General features: G+C 38.1%; 1 protein-coding gene across 1 annotated transcript in view; it reads right to left on the bottom strand.

Moving 5' to 3' along the window:
- The window catches only part of spon1a (spondin 1a), a 281369-nt gene that overhangs the window by 64394 nt on the left and 195677 nt on the right, over positions 1-21298 (bottom strand). The window lies entirely within an intron of this gene.

Genomic DNA, 21298 nt, shown 5'->3' with positions numbered 1-21298 from the left:
TCACCATGCAACCTGAATTATATCCCACAGATCGGTCTAAAATCGCGTTCATCATCTCCCTTCTCTCTGGGTCGGCTCTTCGGTGGGTAGAAACCATCTGGCAACAGTCTGGGCCGGTAACCAGCTCCATTCAAGCTTTCATCAAGTACTTTAAAGAGGTTTTTGGTCACGCAGATGCGGAAGTAGCAGCTGGAGAACAGTTATACCATCTCAAACAGGGAGCCATGTCCACTCAGGATTATGCACTCCGGTTCCGTACTCTGGCTGCTGCTAGCGGATGGAATGAGCGATCTCTCCTCACCACCTACCGGCTCGGACTGGAGCCCAGCCTCCGACTACAGCTAGCAGCCCTCGACGATACCTTGGGGTTGGAGAAATTCATCTAACAATCTCTCCGCTGTTCAGATCGTCTGAGGGCCTACCAGCACGATCTTCCACCTGTACCCCAAGCACTCCTCCGTTCGCCAGAGCCAGCAGTCCCTCCAGAACCGGAACCAATGATCGTGGAATCTGGTAGACTCACCATCACTGAGCGACAGAGGAGGCTGACCCGGGGTCTATGTATGTACTGTGGTGCCGAAGGACATGTCAGGCTGGACTGTCCCATTCGTCCAGCACGTCCCTTGGTGAGTGTATTCAGTTCTCCCATTGAAAAAATGCATCCTCTCACCACCAATGTCCAGTTAACTACCCCCTTCTGTATCTGTTTCAGTCACGGCCCTCATCGACTCCGGGTCAGCTGGAAATTTCATCTCGTACGCCCTCTGTCGCCAGCTCCAACTTAACACCGAGGCCTCGACGCACGTCTACCAGATCCAACCCATAACCAACGCAATCCATTCCCAGGCACGTATCCATCGCAAATGTGAATCTATCAATCTCCAAGTGGGATTGCTCCACAAGGAGGAGATCCAATTTCTGGTTCTGGAGGGTGCATCTATGGACATCATTCTAGGGCGCCCGTGGCTGGTGAAGCACGATCCCATCCTCTCTTGGGGCACAGGAGAAATAAAGAAATGGGGTGAAGACTGCAAAACCAGATGTTTTCCCGACCTACCTGTTCAACTTCAGAAACCCCTTACCATCTATGTCACGTCTGTCGAAAGTCCAGTCAACCAACGATCCATTCAAATCCCGAAGATCTACTCCGCATATGAAGACGTTTTTTGCCCCAAGAGAGCTTCCCAGCTACCTCCACATCGGCCATGGGACTGCGCCATAGACCTGCTGCCAGACGCTCCTATGCCCAAAGGTAGGATCTACCCGTTGTCCCTTCCGGAAACTAAGGCCATGGAGGAGTATATTCAGGAAGCACTGAGTCAGGGGTATATCCGCCAGTTCACGTCACCCGCTGCCTCAAGCTTTTTCTTTGTGGCCAAGAAGGATGGAGGGCTGCGTCCTTGCATCGATTATCGAGTGCTGAATCAAGGTACAATTAAGTTCCGATATCCCCTTCCTCTCGTCCCTGCGGCCCTGGAACAACTCCGATCTGCCAAGGTATTCACTAAGTTGGACCTCCGCAGCGCCTACAATCTGGTCAGAATACGTGAGGGGGACGAGTGGAAGACGGCGTTTGTGACCCCTACAGGGCACTACGAATACCTGGTCATGCCCTATGGTCTGGTCAACGCCCCCTCCGTATTCCAGAACTTCATTCACGAAGTCCTCCGGGAGTTCCTCCATATCTCCGTCATAGTCTACATTGATGACATCCTGATTTACTCCCGGAGTGAGGCCGAACACCGCCACCACGTTGCGGAGGTCCTACAAACCCTCAGAGACCATCAGTTGTACCTCAAGGCTGAAAAATGCTCCTTCCACCTACCGTCTGCTCAGTTCTTGGGGTACATTATTGATCAGAAAGGGGTTCCCATGGACGAGGGGAAGGTGACTGCCGTTGTCTCCTGGCCAAAACCAACAACCATTAAAGAACTCCAGCGATTTTCTAGGGTTTGCCAATTTCTATAGACGATTCATCCACAACTACAGTCTCATTACCGCTCCGCTGACCAACCTACTCAAAAACCACCCCAAGAAACTCTCCTAGCCTCCCGAAGCCGATGCAGCCTTCCAAACCCTCAAACAATCCTTCACTCAAGCTCCACTCCTGACTCACCCCGATCCTGAAATCCCGTTCGTGGTCGAGGTAGATGCCTCGACAACTGGAGTGGGAGCCATCCTGTCTCAACATCAAGGTACACCAGCATTACTCCATCCATGCGCCTATTTCTCAAGGAAGCTCAGCCCGGCGGAGAGAAACTATGACATCGGAAATCGGGAGCTATTGGCTATCAAGCTTGCCCTGGAAGAATGGCGACACTGGCTGGAGGGAGCCAAACATCCTTTCCAGGTGATTACAGACCATAAGAATCTCCAGTACCTCAAAGAAGCCAAAAGACTCTGTCCTCGTCAGGCCCGATGGTCCCTGTTCTTCTCCCGATTCCAATTCTCAATATCTTACCGACCTGGGTCAAAGAACATCCGAGCGGACGCACTTTCCCGTATATATGATCAGCCGGAAATCATGGAGACCCCAGCCAGAATCCTCCCAGAACAGATCACGGTCTGTCCAATCACCTGGTCCGCTCCTACAGTCATCGCCACTCCCGAATCCAGGACTCCGCCGGGCTGTCCCCCCAATCGTCGCTTCATTCCTGAAAACCAACGGGTAGATCTGATTCATTCCACCCATACATCTTTGGGCACAGGGCATCCCGGGACCAACAACACCCTCTCGTTGCTATCCCAACGCTTTTGGTGGCCGCACATGGCGAGGGATGTGAGGAGATACGTTCAAGGCTGTAGAGAGTGCGCTATGTCAAAGAGTCCTCGCCATCTACCTGCAGGTAAACTCCATCCCTTGCCCATCCCAAACCGCCCCTGGTCACACCTAGGAGTTGACTTCATGACAGATCTCCCATCATCTGAAGGTAATACCTGCATTTTAGTCATTGTCGACCGATTTTCCAAATTCTGCCGTCTGATTCCCTTGAAGGGTCTGCCCACAGCCCTAGAAACCGCCGAAACCCTATTCAACCATGTCTTCCGATGCTTTGGGTTACCTGAAGACATAGTCTGGAGATGAACTGGGGTCCTCGGTCCGAGACTATGGAAAGCCTTCTTCAGACTCCTAGGTGTGACCGTCAGCCTCTCGTCTGGCTATCATCCACAGACCAACGGCCAGACAGAGAGGAAGATCCAAGAAGTGGGGCGGTTCCTCAGAACATTCTGTCACGGTCATCAACTCCTGGAGCCAGTTTCTGGGCTGGGCGGAATACGCCCAGAATTCCCTGCGGCAACCTACCACCGGACTTACGCCATTCCAGTGTATTCTGGGCTTCCAACCTCCACTATTTCCCTGGGATGGCGAACCTTCTGATGTCCCCGCAGTGGATTACTGGTTCCGGGAGAGCGAGAGGGTCTGGGACGATGCTCATCACCATCTCCAGAGGGCAGTTTGCAGAGCCAAGGAGGTCTCCGACAAGAGGAGGATTCCAGGTCCTAACTATGCGCCGGGGCAGAAAGTTTGGCTCTCCACCAGAGACATCCGCTTGCGACTGCCCTCCCGAAAACTTAGTCCCAGATTTGTTGGTCCCTTCACCATCCTGGAGCAGGTCAACCCCGTCACATTTAAGTTACAGTTACCACCACAATATAGAATCCACCCCACATTCCACGTGTCACTCCTCAAACCCTTTCACGACCCTCTGATTCCCTCCACAGAGCCTGGCCATGAAGAGGAACCTCCTCCCCCACTGATGTCGGAAGTCGGATCCATCTACAAGATCAAGGACCTTCTACGGTCCCGACGTCGTGGTGGTCAGCTGGAATATCTTGTCGACTGGGAGGGATACGGTCCGGAGGAGAGATCTTGGGTCCCCAGATCAGATATATTAGATCCTGCACTTATGGAGGAGTTCCACTCCAATCACCCCGAGTTTCCAGCACCTCGTGGACGTGGTAGACCACCACGGCGTCGGAGGTATAGGCCCTCAGGAGCGGGCCCTGGGGAGGGGGGTAATGTCACGGATTGGCCAGGCTCTTCCACCAGCATCACGCAAAGATCACCATCACCTGAGTATTAACCACACACAGCTGCACCCAATCACATATAGTCACTATATAAGCACACACCTCACTTCACTCAGTGTCCGGTCTCGTTCCTACGAAGCGGACTCTGAGTGAACACCTCCTGGTAATCACTAACATTCGATCTCAGTATATTGTACTTATCTGCTCTCTGTCTCTCCTAGTTTGTCCAGTGTTCCCGGTGTCCTGTCTGCCTTGTGTTTGTCATCAGTCTGTCTTCCCCGCAAGCCCTCTGGTGTGTGCATTCGGTCTCCCTCAGTATCAGTCATCCAGCCTGCCACCAAGGATCATCCGTACAACCGAACTCCACTCACTTCTCCTCCGTTCTCCTTATGTGCTCATGTGTTGCAAATAAACATTGTTAATAATTCACTCACCTTCCTTGTCCGTCTGCTTCCCATAACAGATGTAAAGCATTTTGCAAAGAAAAAAGATTATGTTATGTTGTGTTGTGTACGTTCTGGCCAAAACTAACTCAGAATCTTATTATTATTAATCAATCTTTGTATATATTATTCTATATATTTATGATATATTGTTTTTTTTAACCAATTTAAGAAGTTTGACAATGTTAAAATAAATATGTTGCATTTTGGCATGGTTTTTGACTTTTTCTGAACTATTTCTGGACATAAAATTAAATAAAAAAATATCCTGGATTTGAAGAATGTTGTGTTCATGACCTTCACTGAGCTCAAGTAATTGTTTATTGTACAAAAGTTGTGAATGAACTTGACTGTTGATATATTAAATAATAATGTCAAATAGCCAACATTTTTCAAAATGGATATATCTCGTTTTGCAACAAAACTTTTCACATACACACACATACATGTATGTATGTGTATATATATATATATATATATATATATATATATATATATATATATATATATATATATATATATACATACATATATACACACATGTGTATGTATGTATGTATATGTATATATATATATATATATATATATATATATAATATATAAACTTCATGTAGTAAGTACACTAATATCTACATATTAGTAGATAACTAGTAATAGTACTACATGAATACTCCTTGGGATTAAATGGTATATAAAAGTATACTTCACTTTCGTCAATTGGTGAAGTTTTGTTCCTCACCACTACTGCCACTGGCTTGCTTGATTTTGGGCATCGATGGATTTGCTCTTCCATTGTGTTGGGCCTTTTAGCAGTGAAAATCAAACCACACTGAACTAAACTGAAATTCAACTCTGAAAACTGGACTGACACAATTTAAATTAACTAGAACTGCTATGTTAAACTACTTCGACACAATCTACATTATATAAGTGCTACAGTAATAAAGATACATTTATTTTAAATTAATTGAATTTAATTTAATTTAATTAAAGTGTAGTAAATGTATAGAAGTCGTAAACTGTAAGTGCTTAAGTAATCAACAATTAAGTTTTTAAATTGTACTGCAAGTGTTGTGTTGTATTTTGTTGTGCGCTTGAAAGTGTCCTGTTAGTGTGGTTCTAGTTAACTAGTAGTTTTCAGTGTTTCAGTGCAAATGTACTTAGAGAAAAAAAGTCAATAGAGATAGTTTGTTTTTGAAGACAAAGTATGCACTTTGCAGTAGTCATTTTGGAATTAGTGGAAGTTGTTACTGAGCACATTTTTGTACATTGGCACACATTATGGTATATTGCTTTTGGGTATTAAAGACATTCATAATGATTGATTGAAATGTACTTGTAATGTGCACTTTAATGTCACTATCCAAGCATCCAATTAACTTACACAGGTATGTACTATACTTACTTGAGGTTGATCAAATCTGGAACACTAAATACATTAAAGGTTATGTGTTACAATAATGCAATTAGAATTAAAATATACTTAGTACAAAATTCCAAAACAGCACTCTGCAAGTTATTGTTTAGCTAAGACAGCTCATACATGCAGTTTAGTCTTGGACTAGCCTCAAACCTTGTCTATGAAACCTGGAAAGTATCTACTATTGGTTACTACCAAAGCTTCAAATCTCAAAAAATATAGAAATAGGATATAAATCCCAACAATTGCATTTTCCCTGCCCTCCGAATTGATTGACAGGCGTGTATTAACATGTCTTCATAGTAACTCATATAAACATGTTCACAGAACAAGATATGCAAAGAAACTAGGATTTAAAGATCTGTTCCAACCCTCTGTGATCAGCTGCACCTCAAGAATGAGCATGATTGTAATAAAGTAAAGACAATAACAATGCTATGCAATCTATAATGGCTGAAATCACCACAGCCGCATGGTTAATTTGAGCTAAAACTTTACAGATACATTCTGGAGATGCGAAAAAGACTTATCTTAAAGCTTGTTAACGGGGTAAAATAGGAGTCCTTAAAAAAAAGAAGGTACTTTGATCAGCCCTAGTGAGCATCAGTTTTAAGCTCAACAATTGCATACTTCCATACTATAAAGTAAAATAAAAACAGTATGCAAGCTAAGTAGTATGCCCAAATTCATAGAATTCGAAAAACAGTATGTGAGAAGTACCCGGATGACCTATTACTTCCAGAGAGATTCTGAAGTGTGCATCGGATGAACACTATGCTATCACATGATGCACCACATGAGAATTCATGAAAGGGAGTAAAGCAATGCAACTGATATGGGTAGGTCACGTGATGATGACAAAATGGTGGATGTAGCATGTCCGATGGATGTTCCATTGATACTAATATTATTATTATTATTAATATTATTATTATTATTATTATTATTATTATTATTATTATTCCCATGACATCAAACACATAAATTTAAATTTGTTCTCAAAATCAAGCAATGATGTGGAATTCTATATTTGTATGAGAGACGTAGTGGGCTACGTTGGTGTGTTTGGTTATCTGTATTGCTTATTAGATGTACAATGACATGAAATTGGGAAAATTATGATAAAATAATTTTGTGTCAACTGCTGCTTTAATGAAAGTCACTGCATTAGTAGCCATGCACTTTGTGCAAATTATGTTTCCTCCCACATCCCCCTTCTCAAGTGTGAAAGAATATACTATACATATCATTTTAATTGTATAAGGAGGTGAACATGTATCTCTTAGGAAACAGCTTTAACAGTCAGCTCATTTTAATCCTTAATGAAACCTTTGATGAGGAGCTCAAACTAAACCCTGCCTTTAATTGGAAGCTCCATGTGGGGAATTATAGAATAACTGCATAAATGCATTTACCTACTCAACAGCCCTACGATTTGGGCTTTAACAGCAGAAAATTCCAGGTTTTTAGAATTAATTAGCAGTGTGGAATTTTGCATCAGTACTCCCAGGAGTCAATCGCATTACAATGCTGGGCACAGAATTCAAAGTCAGCTTCCTTGCAGTGTTATTTGTTATAGAGGGGTAAAGGGCGAACCTTTCCTGACGTCAACTGTGTGATCATCCAGGTTTATTGGCCAGCATTACTGAAAACATCCTAAATCATTTACAAGCCACGAGACAAGAGCATTAAATTCCCCCATCCCTTGGCAGAAGGTACTTGGAAAAGTGCCATATCAGGCCCATGCAATATGGTATTGAAAAATCAATAGCAAAGTGCCATGAAGACAATCAATGTTACAGTGAAGAGAAAAGGGAGAATAAGAAAGGCCAGGGTGTGGGAGGAAGACTTCGAAGTCTCTTGTCTGACAGGTTAAAAGGACAATGTGTCTCATGTTGAAATTGTTGACAAAATATGGCTTTTTACACAGGCTTTTAGGCAATGCATATACTAGAGCAAAATTGCAAGAGCAATCTGCCCATGAACAGCGATTCTGTTGCATAACAATACAACCAGTGCTTGAATTGAGGGGGGCTGTGGAAAAAAATACCAAAAAGATTCCCCTATGTAAATCCACCATCCCCGCTTACCATCCCCTTTAGATTAACAACAGGGTGTTTAATTTTAAACTTATGCAAATTAAATATTAAAATTGTCTATTTACGGTAATTTATGACTTCGAAACAATGACGATTGACCAATCAGAACTCAGTATTGTAATAAGGTGGCTCGCACAAGTGCAATACAGTTAATTGCGTCATTTCACGTGATTTTCTAAATGTCTAAGACAGCAGTTCAGACGCAAGTTTTTGCATTCTTAAAAAAAAAAAGAGAACAGAAAGTATGATATTTAGTTGTTTTATATTATACACAGTTGAAGTCAGAATTACTAGCCCCCCTTTGATTTATTTTTCTTTTTTAAATATTTCCCAAATTATGTTTAACAGAGCAAGGAAATTTTCACAAAATGTCTGATAATATTTTTTCTTCTGGAGAAAGTCTTATTAGTTTTATTTTGACTATAACTAAAGCAGTTTTCATTTTTTTTAAAACCATTTTAATGTCAAAATTATTAGCCCCTTTAAGCTATATATTTTTTTCCGATAGTCTACAGAACAAACCATCGTTATACAATAACTCGCCTAATTACCCTAACCTACCTAGTTAACCTAATTAACCTAGTTAAGCCTTTAAATATCACTTTAAGCTGTATAGAAATGTTTAAAAAAATCTAGTAAAATATTATGTGCTTTCATAATGGCAAAGATAAAATAAATCAGTTATTATAAATAAGTTATTAAACTGCTATGTTTAGAAATGTGTTGAAAAAATCTCTACGTTAAACAGAAATTGGGGAAATAATTAAACAGGGGGGCTAATAACTCTGACTTCAACGGAATATATGTTGTGCTTGCCGTGCATAACATTTTTGATGTGAGTGTAATTTAAGCTGTTCTATATTTACAGTAAAACAGAGTTAACAGGGCTTGCTAACATTTACTTTAGCGACCCAAGTTTCGCTATTAATATATAAGTTACAGTAGATTCTAGGCTCTTTGTTTCTAAAATGAACCGTTATTATTATCCCTAAAATCAGAAAGCAAATCATCTGATGCATTTTAAGCATCTCTGTTGTCAAACAAGTGAAAGAAGAAGAATTGTTTGGAGACGTTGGTCGTCAGTGTTGCAATTATAAATGTGCCGCAACAAAGGCTGTGGTTCCTTTTACATATATCATAAGTTGGTGGTTCATTCCGCTGTGGCGACCCTTGATGAATAAAGGGACTAAGCCAAAGGAAAATAAATAAATGAATGAATGAATGAATGAATGAATGAATGAATGAATGAATGAATGACACAGCAAACCACATCATGCGGTTTTTAAATAAAGAATTTATTATAATTATAATTAGGGAGGCACACATTTTTTTTCCACACTGGGTTTTGTAGTTTAGTATTTTGTGTTCCCTAAATACATTGCTATTGTTCACTAATATTTAAATTTGTTTAATGATCTGAAACATTAATGAGTGACAAACATGCAAAAAACTTATGTGTATAAAATATTATTACCTGATGTTTCATGATGCAAATGGAAGCATAAATAGGGGGGGGGGGTGTAACCACGCTCACAAAATAAGCACTGGAGGCTGTCAGAACTACCCTACATCTCGAGTAAGAATGGAGTCATGTTGTGTTAACATGAACTGAATTAGCATATCCTCAGTGTCATGTTCGCAGACTCACATGCAGGAGACCAGAGGAGCTGTGACAGTCCTGTCATGACATCCATATTAACTGTGATATATTTCACAAACTCTGTGCTTCTAGCTCCCACTTATAAAGTGAAATCAGGTAGGTCTGCATTATTTTCCCCTCAGTTCTGTAAACCATGCCATTGTATCCTATTACCATTGGTGGACAAAATAAAAATGTTTCATTGACTGATTGTATGGTTTAGATTGTATTCAGTTACTAACCTACATAAATGCATCATTGATAGCTTTATGTAAAGTGAAAACAGGATGCATGCAAGAGTATTCTTGTATATTATGCAGTAGGTTGACTGATTCTACCAAAATTCATTCTTAAATTTGAACAGACACTGAAACAAACTAGAGACATATTTTCAGCATCTACAGAACAGTAAATGTACAATATTGATATTAAGTAGACATGCTGTATTAAATGTTAATTATTTATTTAATCCAATATGAAAAAAGTGGAAATTACTTGTTTGTTTTTGTTGGTTTGGCAAAAATCTGTAAAAATGTCAGTAAAACTGCATTTAACACCTTAACCTAAATCAATTTTTTTTCATTAAGTTAAAAAGAAAAAGGCAACGGGGTGGTGCAGTAGGTAATGTTGTCGCCTCACAGCAAGAAGTTCACTGGTTCAAACCTCGGCAGTGTCAATTGGCATTTCTATGTGGAGTTTGCATGTTCTCCCTGCGTTTGCGTGGGTTCCCCCGGGTGCTCCGGTTTCCTCCACAAGTCCAAAAACATGCGGTATAGGTGAATTGGGTAAGCTAAAATTGTCTGTAGTGTATACAGTATGTGTGAATGAGAGTTTATGAATGTTTCCCAGTGATGGATTGCAGCTGGAAGGGCATCCGCTGCATAAAACATATGAAAAGAAATGAATGAATGGATGAAGTTAAAAAGATTAGTTTTGTGAGCTCACCCAAAAAAGCTTCTGCCAACTTGTTACTTTAAGTTGAGTAAATCTCAGACCTCCTCATTTGAAAAAAACAAAGGCAGTATTTCTAACCCTAACAACGACTAAATAATAGTAACACCAATTTCAACATTAATCTTGTTATTAACAACAACAACCTACTATTGGAATCAATCAATAACAACTAGCCAAATTATAAATCAAATGCTCAAACATCAAATACATTTGATTTCTCATTTGAGACATTTTGATTTATTTGATTATTTAATTTTCACAAATAACTCAGCAAAATCCTGTGATAATTAAATGGCGAATCAAATCCTCAAACTATAATTCAAATGGAGGAACCAGTTTCTGATTACACACACACACAGCTGGAAGCTCATGATGGACTAACTACTAGGACTATAAAGAGACCTCATTCACACAGATGCTTTGTCTTGTTTTTCCCTGTGAAGCATTACAAAGCATGTTTCCATGTTTGTCCTGCCATGTTTTCATCCTTGTCTTGTTTGTTTACAATTATTGCTGTTTTGCCTCCTGTCCTGTTTCTTATTCTGTGTCTAATAAATATTTTGTTAACATTTGTCTCTGTTTTATTATTTTTATTTCAATTGAATTATGTTTGTTTGTTCTAATAATCTATTATTTTGTAGTACCAATTTCCAAAAGAGTTTTTTTTTTTTTTTTTGCTCACTCAACTAGATACTTTAGATGTGTGCAACTGATTAGGGAGGTCCAGATCCGATCACGAAATCGAAAATTGGGCACGATCACATGGTTTCAGACTCAATCGGAATCGGATGTTACCTTCCATTCAGGACTCAAATATATACACACACATATACATATATATATATATATATATATATATATATATATATATATATATATATATATATATATTTGTTTTTTTCTTTTTTGTCATTTTTTAACACATCTATAGTTATGTGGTGGCACAGAGTTAGACCTCTTTCTTGACTTCACACAGAAACAGCTACACGTGCGGCATGACATCACTTTGTTGCAGAGGTGCTATTGGTTAAATGCTGGCAAAGCAGTACACAGAAACAACTTTAAGCGAAAAGCGTGAGTTATGGAGGTATTATAAAGTTTATGATGACAACATTGCCGTTGCCAACATTGTGTGATATGTACACTTGGCATTGCAAAAGGTGGAAAGGAAAAGGCTACAGTTAACACAGCAAATCTGATAAGATTCTGATATATCACTTGTCGTGTTATAAGATGTACCCCATATTCCGTTTAACACAGGCATACGGAGTTCGTCCATAGCTCCCATGTCTCTACTAAGACTTTATGTATTATAGAAGTATCGGATCGGGTTTCGGTCTCTGTAAATATACTCAAATTCAAATGACTCAGACTTGGACTCGAGGGCAAAAAAACCTGATCGGGACATCCCTACAACTGATGTTTTCAAAAGTTGAGTAAACAAGGAAAAAAGAAAGGAAATAAGGATTATGACATTTTTTGTTCACTCAACTTCTGACATTTTACGTCAGTGCAACTGATGTTTTCAAAAGTTGATTACATGAGAAAAAAACGCAAGGAGATAAGGATTATTGTTGTTTTTTCACTCAACTTCAGGCAAAAGTGTTCAGATGGCACAACTTAAAAGGTTTTGTTATAGAGTCGTTCACCACTCCAGAAAACTAATAATCTTTTGTTAACCCAACTAAATGTTTTTTGTATCACTGACAAATACTTTTAAGGCCCGTTTCCACTGAGTGGTACGGTATAGTTTTATGGCTGTTTCCACTGTCAAAAAGCGTACCGAACCGAACCGTACCACTTTTTCGGCACCCTTTCGAAAGGGTACCAAACATGAGAAAGGGTACCAAAAGGCGGAGCTAGACGCGCAGCTGGACGCTATTGGATTACAGAGATACATCATTCGCTTACGCAACAAGCCAGAATGAAAACAAAAAAACCGCCATGTTTGAAATGCACAGCGAGAGATTACAGCGGAATTATAAATACATATAATAACGAGCCATGGTCGATCTGGGCTCAAACAAACCTTGTCGTCGTCTTGTTGAACAGCCACAAAGGCATGGAGTAGAGCAGAATCTACCCTGTGCCTCGTAGTTTTTTACGAGGCAGTTTGAAGTGCGAGCGGTTTTGCTTTCTTCCTTGCGTTCGCTGCGCGTCTATTTCTGAAATAACAAACTGCTTGAGCTAATGATAATAACCTGCGCTTGATTATTAACGTGCTTTTGAAACCCGATCCTGTCAGACACTGCTTTTTCGCGCTTCACTCTCGCATTTGTCAAAGGAAAAGCCGGAAAAAAGGAGCACATTATTTTTCAGCAAACAAACAAAATACCATGTATAACTAACTTATTATCTTCACCTTTGGACTAATATGAACGGGGAATGATGGAATTATTGTCTAACAGAGGCTACATGTGCTGCTGAGGATTACAGACACAGATAAGAGGTTTTCACTGACTGTAGGCTATATTTTGTGTTGTTTTTGAACCTAAATACAGACAAAAATGTCTGCTGTGTGTAGTTCTTCTGTAGTTGGTAACATTTCGGAGACTGTAAGGGGCTGTATGTGTTTATATATGTTCATTTATTTATTTATTTAATATAATTACAGACGTTACAGTAGGCTGTTTCGCACTGTCATTGATCTGCAATTATAATCAACTCATGTTCAAAGAAAAGTTAATAATAAACATTTATACAGAAGTATTTATGTTTATCAAGCATCTGTTTTGTGAGAAGTGCTTTTCATATGATCTGTAAGTGACCTGTACTGCTTTATTGTAGACATTTCCTCGAGCGAGAATGATGTCGACTGAAACTTTGTCATACACCACGCTCACCAAAAGGGTACCCTTGTTAGTGGAAACGGAAGCCTGATAAAGGTGACCCGTACCAACCCGTACCGTACCGTACCAGTCAGTGGAAACAAGCCTTTATGTCAGTGCAGCTGATGTTTTTTATGCATACTTAATATAACCTAATATAACCAAAATTGTTCTTTGTACCAGGCTGTAAAGACTTTTTTTCTGCTGTAATGTCGGCCAGTTTAACAGTGGGCTCAATAAAAATTTGCTCTATTATGGAGCCAGCACTAGCGGAATTTCGATGAATTGCAGTTTCAGTTACTTCTGTATTTGCTTCACGAGGGAGAGCGGGAGGTTGCCACTTGGTTAATACAGACTCAAATAATTACACTCATGCCATTAAAAAATAAATAAATAAAAAAACACAATGTCACCCCCTCAACATAACCATACGCAAAATTGTCCTGGCAAGTACAAAATTCACCAAACCATGAAAAAGGTAAAAATCTGCAAATAGATGATCCCCTCCTCGTCTTGCTTGACCTTTCATGTCAAGCATCTTCCAAGCACTGCACATTTTAAATGTCTCACTAACCACACAGATCTATTTTGAGCAATGCAGACTCTACTAATGAGCAGAATCAGGTGTGATAGATGAGCGACATTTCCAAAATATGCAGTTCTGGAGGTTTTCCAGGACAGGATTGAAGAATGCTGATTTTATTTATTATTATTATTATTTTTTTTTTTTACATGTTCTTTTTTAATCTACAGAGTCTGCCTGTGGAGGAAATAAGGCACATCTGAATCCCATGGCACATCTTAATCCTTTTATAGTATCACATTATATCTACTCATTTACTAATATCATGGAATGAAGCATAGGACAGTGTGGGGATAGTGATGTCCCACTATCTATTGTGTTTTATTCTTTGATCGAGAACCTGAATTAATATACAGAGTCTTAAAGATGTGGTCAATTATTTATTCAATTTTTTTATATATATTTTTTTATTCATTCATTCATTCGCTTGTTTTTGTTTGATTAAATACAGTCAGTTGAAGTGAATTATTAGCCCCCCTGTTTATTTTTTCCCCAATTTTTGTTTAAAGAAGATTTCATCAACACATTTCTTAACATAACAGTTTTAATAACTCATTTCTAATAACTGATTTATTTTATCCTTGCCATGATGACAGCACATAACAGCACATATATATATTTTTCAAGACACTTCTATACAGCATAAAGTCACATTTAAAGGCTTAACTGGGTTAATTAGGGTAGCTAGGCAGGTTAGGGTAATTAGGCAAGTGAATGTATAATTATGATTTGTTCTGTAGACGATTTAAAAAAATAGATTAAAGGGGCTTCAAAATTATTTGAGCTATTTTAAATTATTTATTTTAAAATGGTTTCTAAACAATTAAAAACTGCTTTTATTCTAGCCGAAACAAAACAAATAAGACTTTCTCCAGAAGAAAAAAATATTATCAGACATACTGTGAAAATATCCTATAATTTGAGAAATATTAAAAAAAAAATTATATATATATATATATATATATATATATATATATATATATATATATATATATATATATATATATATATATATGTTTTTTTTTTTTCATGTTTTCATGACTATCTTTCAACTTTTATTGATATCCTAAATGAGCATTATAGAAATCAAATTTTAGTTTAAGGCCTGTGTATACAGACACGTTTTTTGCTCGCGTTTTCCGTTGACGTTTAACGACTTGTGACTAAATAAAGGGCGCCAATGTGATCCTGCACACCAACGCGCAAAACGGCAGGCCTAAAAGCAACATTTTTAAAGAAACGCCTCATGATTGTTTTTTTTTTTGTTTTGATGTGCCGCGTCAAAACCTTCTCCACCAATCAGATTGGCACTTTTGCTGATGTGCACGGAGCTGCTGAAGTTAAAGTAAACAGCACTTGGAGGTGCTCAAGCGCAAAACTGTCAATGCGAGTGCACATTGAAGAAGATGCCCAGAGGTGATATGAACGTGGAGCTGCTTATTGCACTGGTGAACAATAATGATTTCTTTATTCGCTAGAGCTGGAGCTGCTGCTTGAACCATCCATGCTTTTCAAATCGCCGGATGTGAAAGTGTCAACTTTCTCTCTTCTTCTTCTTCTGAGTCACAAGCGGGTGTCAGAAGCTCAAAGTTGTGCAGCGCCATCTAACGTCAAGGGGTGATTTTGCATACTCTTCTGCTCGATGCTAGATAAAATTGCTTGGGTTTGAATCCAGAAAAATGTCTCAAAAACGCTGACGATAAACGCAAACGAAAAGCGTCCCGATGTGTACGAGCCTTTAGTCATCACAAAGTCCTGCACTTGTCACTCGCTTTGAATTTTATCACTGATTGAATGGACGTTATTAGTAGTTATCAACCTAAGGGGACTTCTGTGCCTAATAGGGATTATAGATTTTGATTGTACGAATATAGTCTGAAAAATAATCACAGTTTTATGGTTATCACGATTTTTATGATTTTTTTTTTTAAACGCTACTAGTTTAGAAAACCATATAAAAAAAATATATTTTATACATTTTTATTTTTTTGCTGCTCAGTCACTAAATAATAAAGCACAAAATAATAATAAAAACAAACAATAGTCCATTTCTCTCTGAACTTAAAATATGTAAAAACAAGTTTTTGGCATTTAAACATAAGTAATAATTTTACACTGAAAATAAATGACAGAACAATAAATAATAATAAAAAAATAATAATAAATAAATAAATAATAAATAAATAAATAAATTCATCTAATGTAAATCTAAGCATCATATTACATAAATATTTCCCTTTTAAAGAGAACAAAAATAATCAAAGGCTGATGAACCTCTGTCTGAAAGGAACTTCTGATCAATTATATTATGAACTTTAGTATTTTTTCTCTCTCTCTCTCTCTCTCTCTCTCTCTCTCTCTCTCTCTCTCTCTCTCTCTCTCTCTCTCTCTCTCTCTCTCTCTCTCTCTCTCTCTAATGTTTGTTTGTTTTTTATTGAAAACAAGTTAACAGATTTTAACAGATGAATTTTTTTATGATAGATGATAATAAATTTGTATTTTAAAAGCAAGCATATTTTCATATTTCTTTGTTCAACATTTTTTTAAATAAAAAATTATAAGCTCATAGCATTATTTATAAAACTGTAATAACCTACAGTTGAAATGCACACTTGTAAATAAACACAGTATTGTAAGTACTTTGACAAAAATGTAGTTAATGCTTTTGTTGCATCAAATAATGTGGTTATTATAATCACCATCCGACGAGCTGATCCAGAAAAAAAACATTTTTAAATGTCACTAAAATGCAGTATTTGAACCTCATATTTTAATATAAAATAAGGGAAATAACTGCGAAAATATCAACTTTTTGAGAAAAAAAATAACCACTCCTTTCAATAGGCTGGCTATGGGCCTGCAAAGTATGAAGCTGAACGGTCAGTTCTTGTCAATCGCAGTACGGTCATGCCATTCTTTCAACTATGTGCACCTGGAAAGCGTGGGTGCGTTATGCACGTCACTCCCAATATGTACGCAAGAAAAGAAATAACTAATTTGCACATGCAAAAGTCACGGCATCTGACGGGCCTTGATAATAGCTTCATCCATCCACATGGTAAATCAACAGAAAACAGAAAAGACTCCAGATCCAGATCTGTTTTTTTACAATGTAACAGTTGGGTTTAGGGTCGAGGTATGGGTAAACATTAAATAAAATACAATTAATGGGAAATGTAATAAATAATATAATTAATTTTCGTTAACTTCGTAAGCAGCCGTATGTGATCATATATACTGTATATAGCTAATTGATCATGTGGATGGATGATAACAGCCTTCTGAGCCTACAAGTAGGCACTAGGGATGCAACGATTAACCGATTTCATTATTAACTGCGCTTTAATTTGTCACAGTTAATTAATCTTAAAGGCTTCTTAACACTGCGTTTATACATAGAACAAAGCTGCTGCAACTGTCCAAACTTATACCAAATGTGCGCTAGTTTTAAGTTCAAAGCTTGTACACTGAGGTTAATAGCAGTAGGCACAGAAGGCCACTACTGGCCCATATCTATCAGCTGATAACCACTGATAACACCCATTCAATCGAGTGATAACATTTGAATCAGCTGGTTTTGTATAGATTGTGTGTTTGTTTAGTTAAATTTAATTTTTTGCTTTACTTAAATAATATATTGTACATTGTAGAAGAATATGAAGGTCAAATGGTAAAACTAAAGCTGTGAGTGATTGCTTAAAAACACAGTTTAAATAATAATAATAATAATAATAGTAATAATAATAATAAACTTTAAAACTCCCCTGAGAGTAACAAACATTGACTATATGAGATGCTCTTTTACCATTATTTCTTCTACCTTCTTGCCAATAAGTGTTTTGTTGGCTGTCAGAATGCACTTAGCACTGCGAGTTAAATGGTCTGTCCTCCCTAGAGAGGAGGTGTGTGGATGCTGGCTTTATTGTTGTTGATAAGTGCTTTCAAAGTCTCACGTCAGGGACCTAAATGTCACCGATTACAGTTTGTCCATCACATGAGTACTGGACAGAAGCTCCTACAATACTGTGATCCATAAAACACAAGTCATGTTTCCAACTCGTTTGAAGCTTTTTGATAATTTTGTTTGTTCAGTTTTCATTTGTTTTGCAACATTCTCATTACAAAGGCATACACTGACTCATGAAAAACAGATTACTTTTACTCAAACTATTACACCAATCAAATAAATAACGCCTTACAAAATTTGCTTGTGCTCCCCCCACCCCCCTTGTTTTTTTCTTTACTGCATTTAAATGTTTGTTATAATTCTGTTTAAACTAAACAAAACAAACAAAATCACACATTTAAAGTAGTACAATGCAGAATTAATTCATTGATTTATTTATTACTATTACTTGCTAGGTTGGGGTGGCGCGGTGGTGCAGTGGGTAACATTGTCGCCTCACAGCAAGAAGGTCGCTGGTTTGAATCTTGGCTGGGTCAGTTAGCATTTTTGTGTAGAGTTTGCATGTTCTCCCCATGTTGGCGTGGGTTTCCTCTGGCTACCCCTGATTAATAAAGTACTAAGTTGAAAAGAAAATGAATGAACTATCTTGGTTGTTTAGACAAACCCAGACCAGGTGGATCAGGTGGAAATTCATACTACTATTGGGGAGCAGGTGGAGCTTGAGATATTGAGATGTCATATCACCATGCAGCCCAAGACCGGTTACTCACTGAAGCTAAGCAGGGCTGAGCCTGGTCAGTAACTGAATGGGAAACCACATGAGAAAAACTGGGTTGCTGTTGGAAGTGGTGTTATTGAGGTCAGCAGGGGCACTAATTGAGTCCTAATGCCTTGCGTCCTAATGCCCCAGTAAAGTGAAGAGGACACGTACTGTCAGTGAGCACCGTCTTTCGAATGATGTTAAACCGAGTTCCTGATTCTCTGTGGTCATTAAAAATCCCTAATGCACTTAGCTTAACCCCGGTGTCCTGGCCAAATTCCCTCTATAGGACCTTACCAATCATGGCCTCCCATTTGTTCTATGGCTGCCATGGAGTGTGGAGAGACAATACATGTGCTGTGTACTGTAAATACACATTACATGTAAAACAGTGAGCATAGAAAGGCTATTAATAGCCTTAGGAGCCATTTGCAATACATGTTTTTTTTTTTTTTAGAATATACAAAAGGTTGGATGTGTTGTGCGTTCAGAGATGCTCTTCTGCATATCTCAGTTGTAACAAGTGGTTATTTGAGTTACTGTTGCCTAAGGAATTTGTGCAAGGCATTTTTTTTTTTTCAGATTAATCCTATTTGTTAATGTGTTAGCTTTTATTTACAGTATTAGTGAATGTGTGTGTACAGTGTTTATGTTATTGATTATGCCACGACCATAGCATAACTTTATACACAAAAATTACTGTAAATAGTAATCCAGACCAAGACTTTGAAATCATGTGCTACTAATGAAATGTACAAGATAGAGATAGTGAGAGAGGGTGGTTAAACAGACATACAGATTTATGTATTGTGTTTGAATATAAAAATATAATCTTAAATAAAATAGTTATTACGAAAAATAATTTATCACAGCAATGGCCAAATATATTCTGTTCTTATCGATATTCTTTATCTTGAGGTCATATCTGTATAATTGCATCATTAGTAAATCTTTTCGTAAGCAAGGTTGTTGAATTCCTTATGCTATCCAGGGTCAACCGAAAGCTAAAGTTGCATCCCGCTGCTAACCCTATTATAAACATTAGACTTCACTGAAAGGCCATCTACAATTTTAATGTTCCATACTTAGATGTTCTCGCCGCAGGTGAGAGTGGGCTCTTTTCCCCACTCTAGATTCAATCAGCAACCCATTTCATCACACAAGAAGATGGCCTGCAGACACCATCTGCACATCAGAGCAAACCTCCACCAATGACACAGTCAATTTCATTTAGTCCTCCTTCTATTTTGACCACTGTAAGAGCCCCTGAGGTCACCTCTTTGTGTTAGTTCTCTACTTTAATTGAGGTTTAAAGATGGAAGTGAGGATTTCTTTCATCAAATAAGCAATGACCTCAATCAGTCTCATGGCATCAGGACAATCAGATATTACTAATAGTGTTTTTGCTGTGGACTTCAGATGATAGACTTGAAAATGGTTTCATTTAAATAACAAATATTAAACTGCATATTCAATGCAGACACGTGACACTAAAATATATCCATATCCATATACTCTTTCTATATTGTTTTGTAGTTTTTGACGGTTTAAATTACAAATTCTTTGTGTATAATAATAAAACAGCTATGGACAACTTATGATCATTTTGCCCATGTGTGTCCAACAGAACTAAATAGCTAGTCTGAATTCATCAAATTACATTGCTCTCAAATAAGGGCCAGGGGCAAGATGTAACCACTTCACACTCACTAAAAGGACATAAATAAACACATCTGGTGAAATCATTCTTCTCATCTTTGCTAGTATGGCTAATGAAAAGCATCAGCTGGGTTTATTGGCTTAATGGCACAATATAGCACAGATCATTAATCAGCGTATCATGCTATAAACAGATATAGCTGACATTATGCAGTTAAAGTTTAGTTTGTTCCATATCCAAATGAACGCTACAGCAAATCTACATCATAGAATGCATATTAATTGATGAATTTGCATAAGAAAATGAAACCTAGCGTAATAGTCACATAACAGAGCAGGGTTCGTGACAACTTGCCTGTGAGAAAGAAAGAAAGAAAGAAAGAAAGAAACAAGAGATATATTTTTGTAGACAAAATGATGATGTAATGAGTGAATGAAAGCATCAATCAGTCAATCAATTAATTGGGCAGAAGAATGGTCATTGTTTAAACAAAACATAAAACGTGTTTAGTGCTTAGACCTTCAAATAAATCTAACAATACTGTATCTATTTTGAGGAAATGATACATAAACTGACCACCTTTAGGTGATCACAGCGATTAGATAATTTTTACAGCCATATTCTCTACAAACTATGTAATTAGAAAGACCTGAAAAACTTTTCCTTGGGAACACTTCTCCAGTTGACCTTATGGCAGATAAATGAGTGACAGTCCAAATAACAAATTAAATTGCTGCACCGAGAAGCCTTGTTTCTATCCACTATTCTGTCCATCAAGCTTTAAAGTTCGTCAAGCTTTACTGAACTGAACTGATCGGACACATACAAACCTCCCTATTTGGCAAATCTCCTTTAAAGGTTTTCAAGTATGCTTACTAAAATTTCAACATTCTTACACATGCGACACCCTGACTGACAGCCACCCTTTTGCTTTATGTGCTCATATGAATGAATGAATGAAAAAATAAATAAA

The sequence above is a fragment of the Danio aesculapii genome, chromosome 18 (genome assembly GCF_903798145.1).
Source record: "Danio aesculapii chromosome 18, fDanAes4.1, whole genome shotgun sequence".
Lineage (NCBI taxonomy): Eukaryota > Metazoa > Chordata > Actinopteri > Cypriniformes > Danionidae > Danio > Danio aesculapii.
Note: the sequence above shows the minus strand (reverse complement) of the source record. Positions and strands in the feature narration are given on the sequence as shown.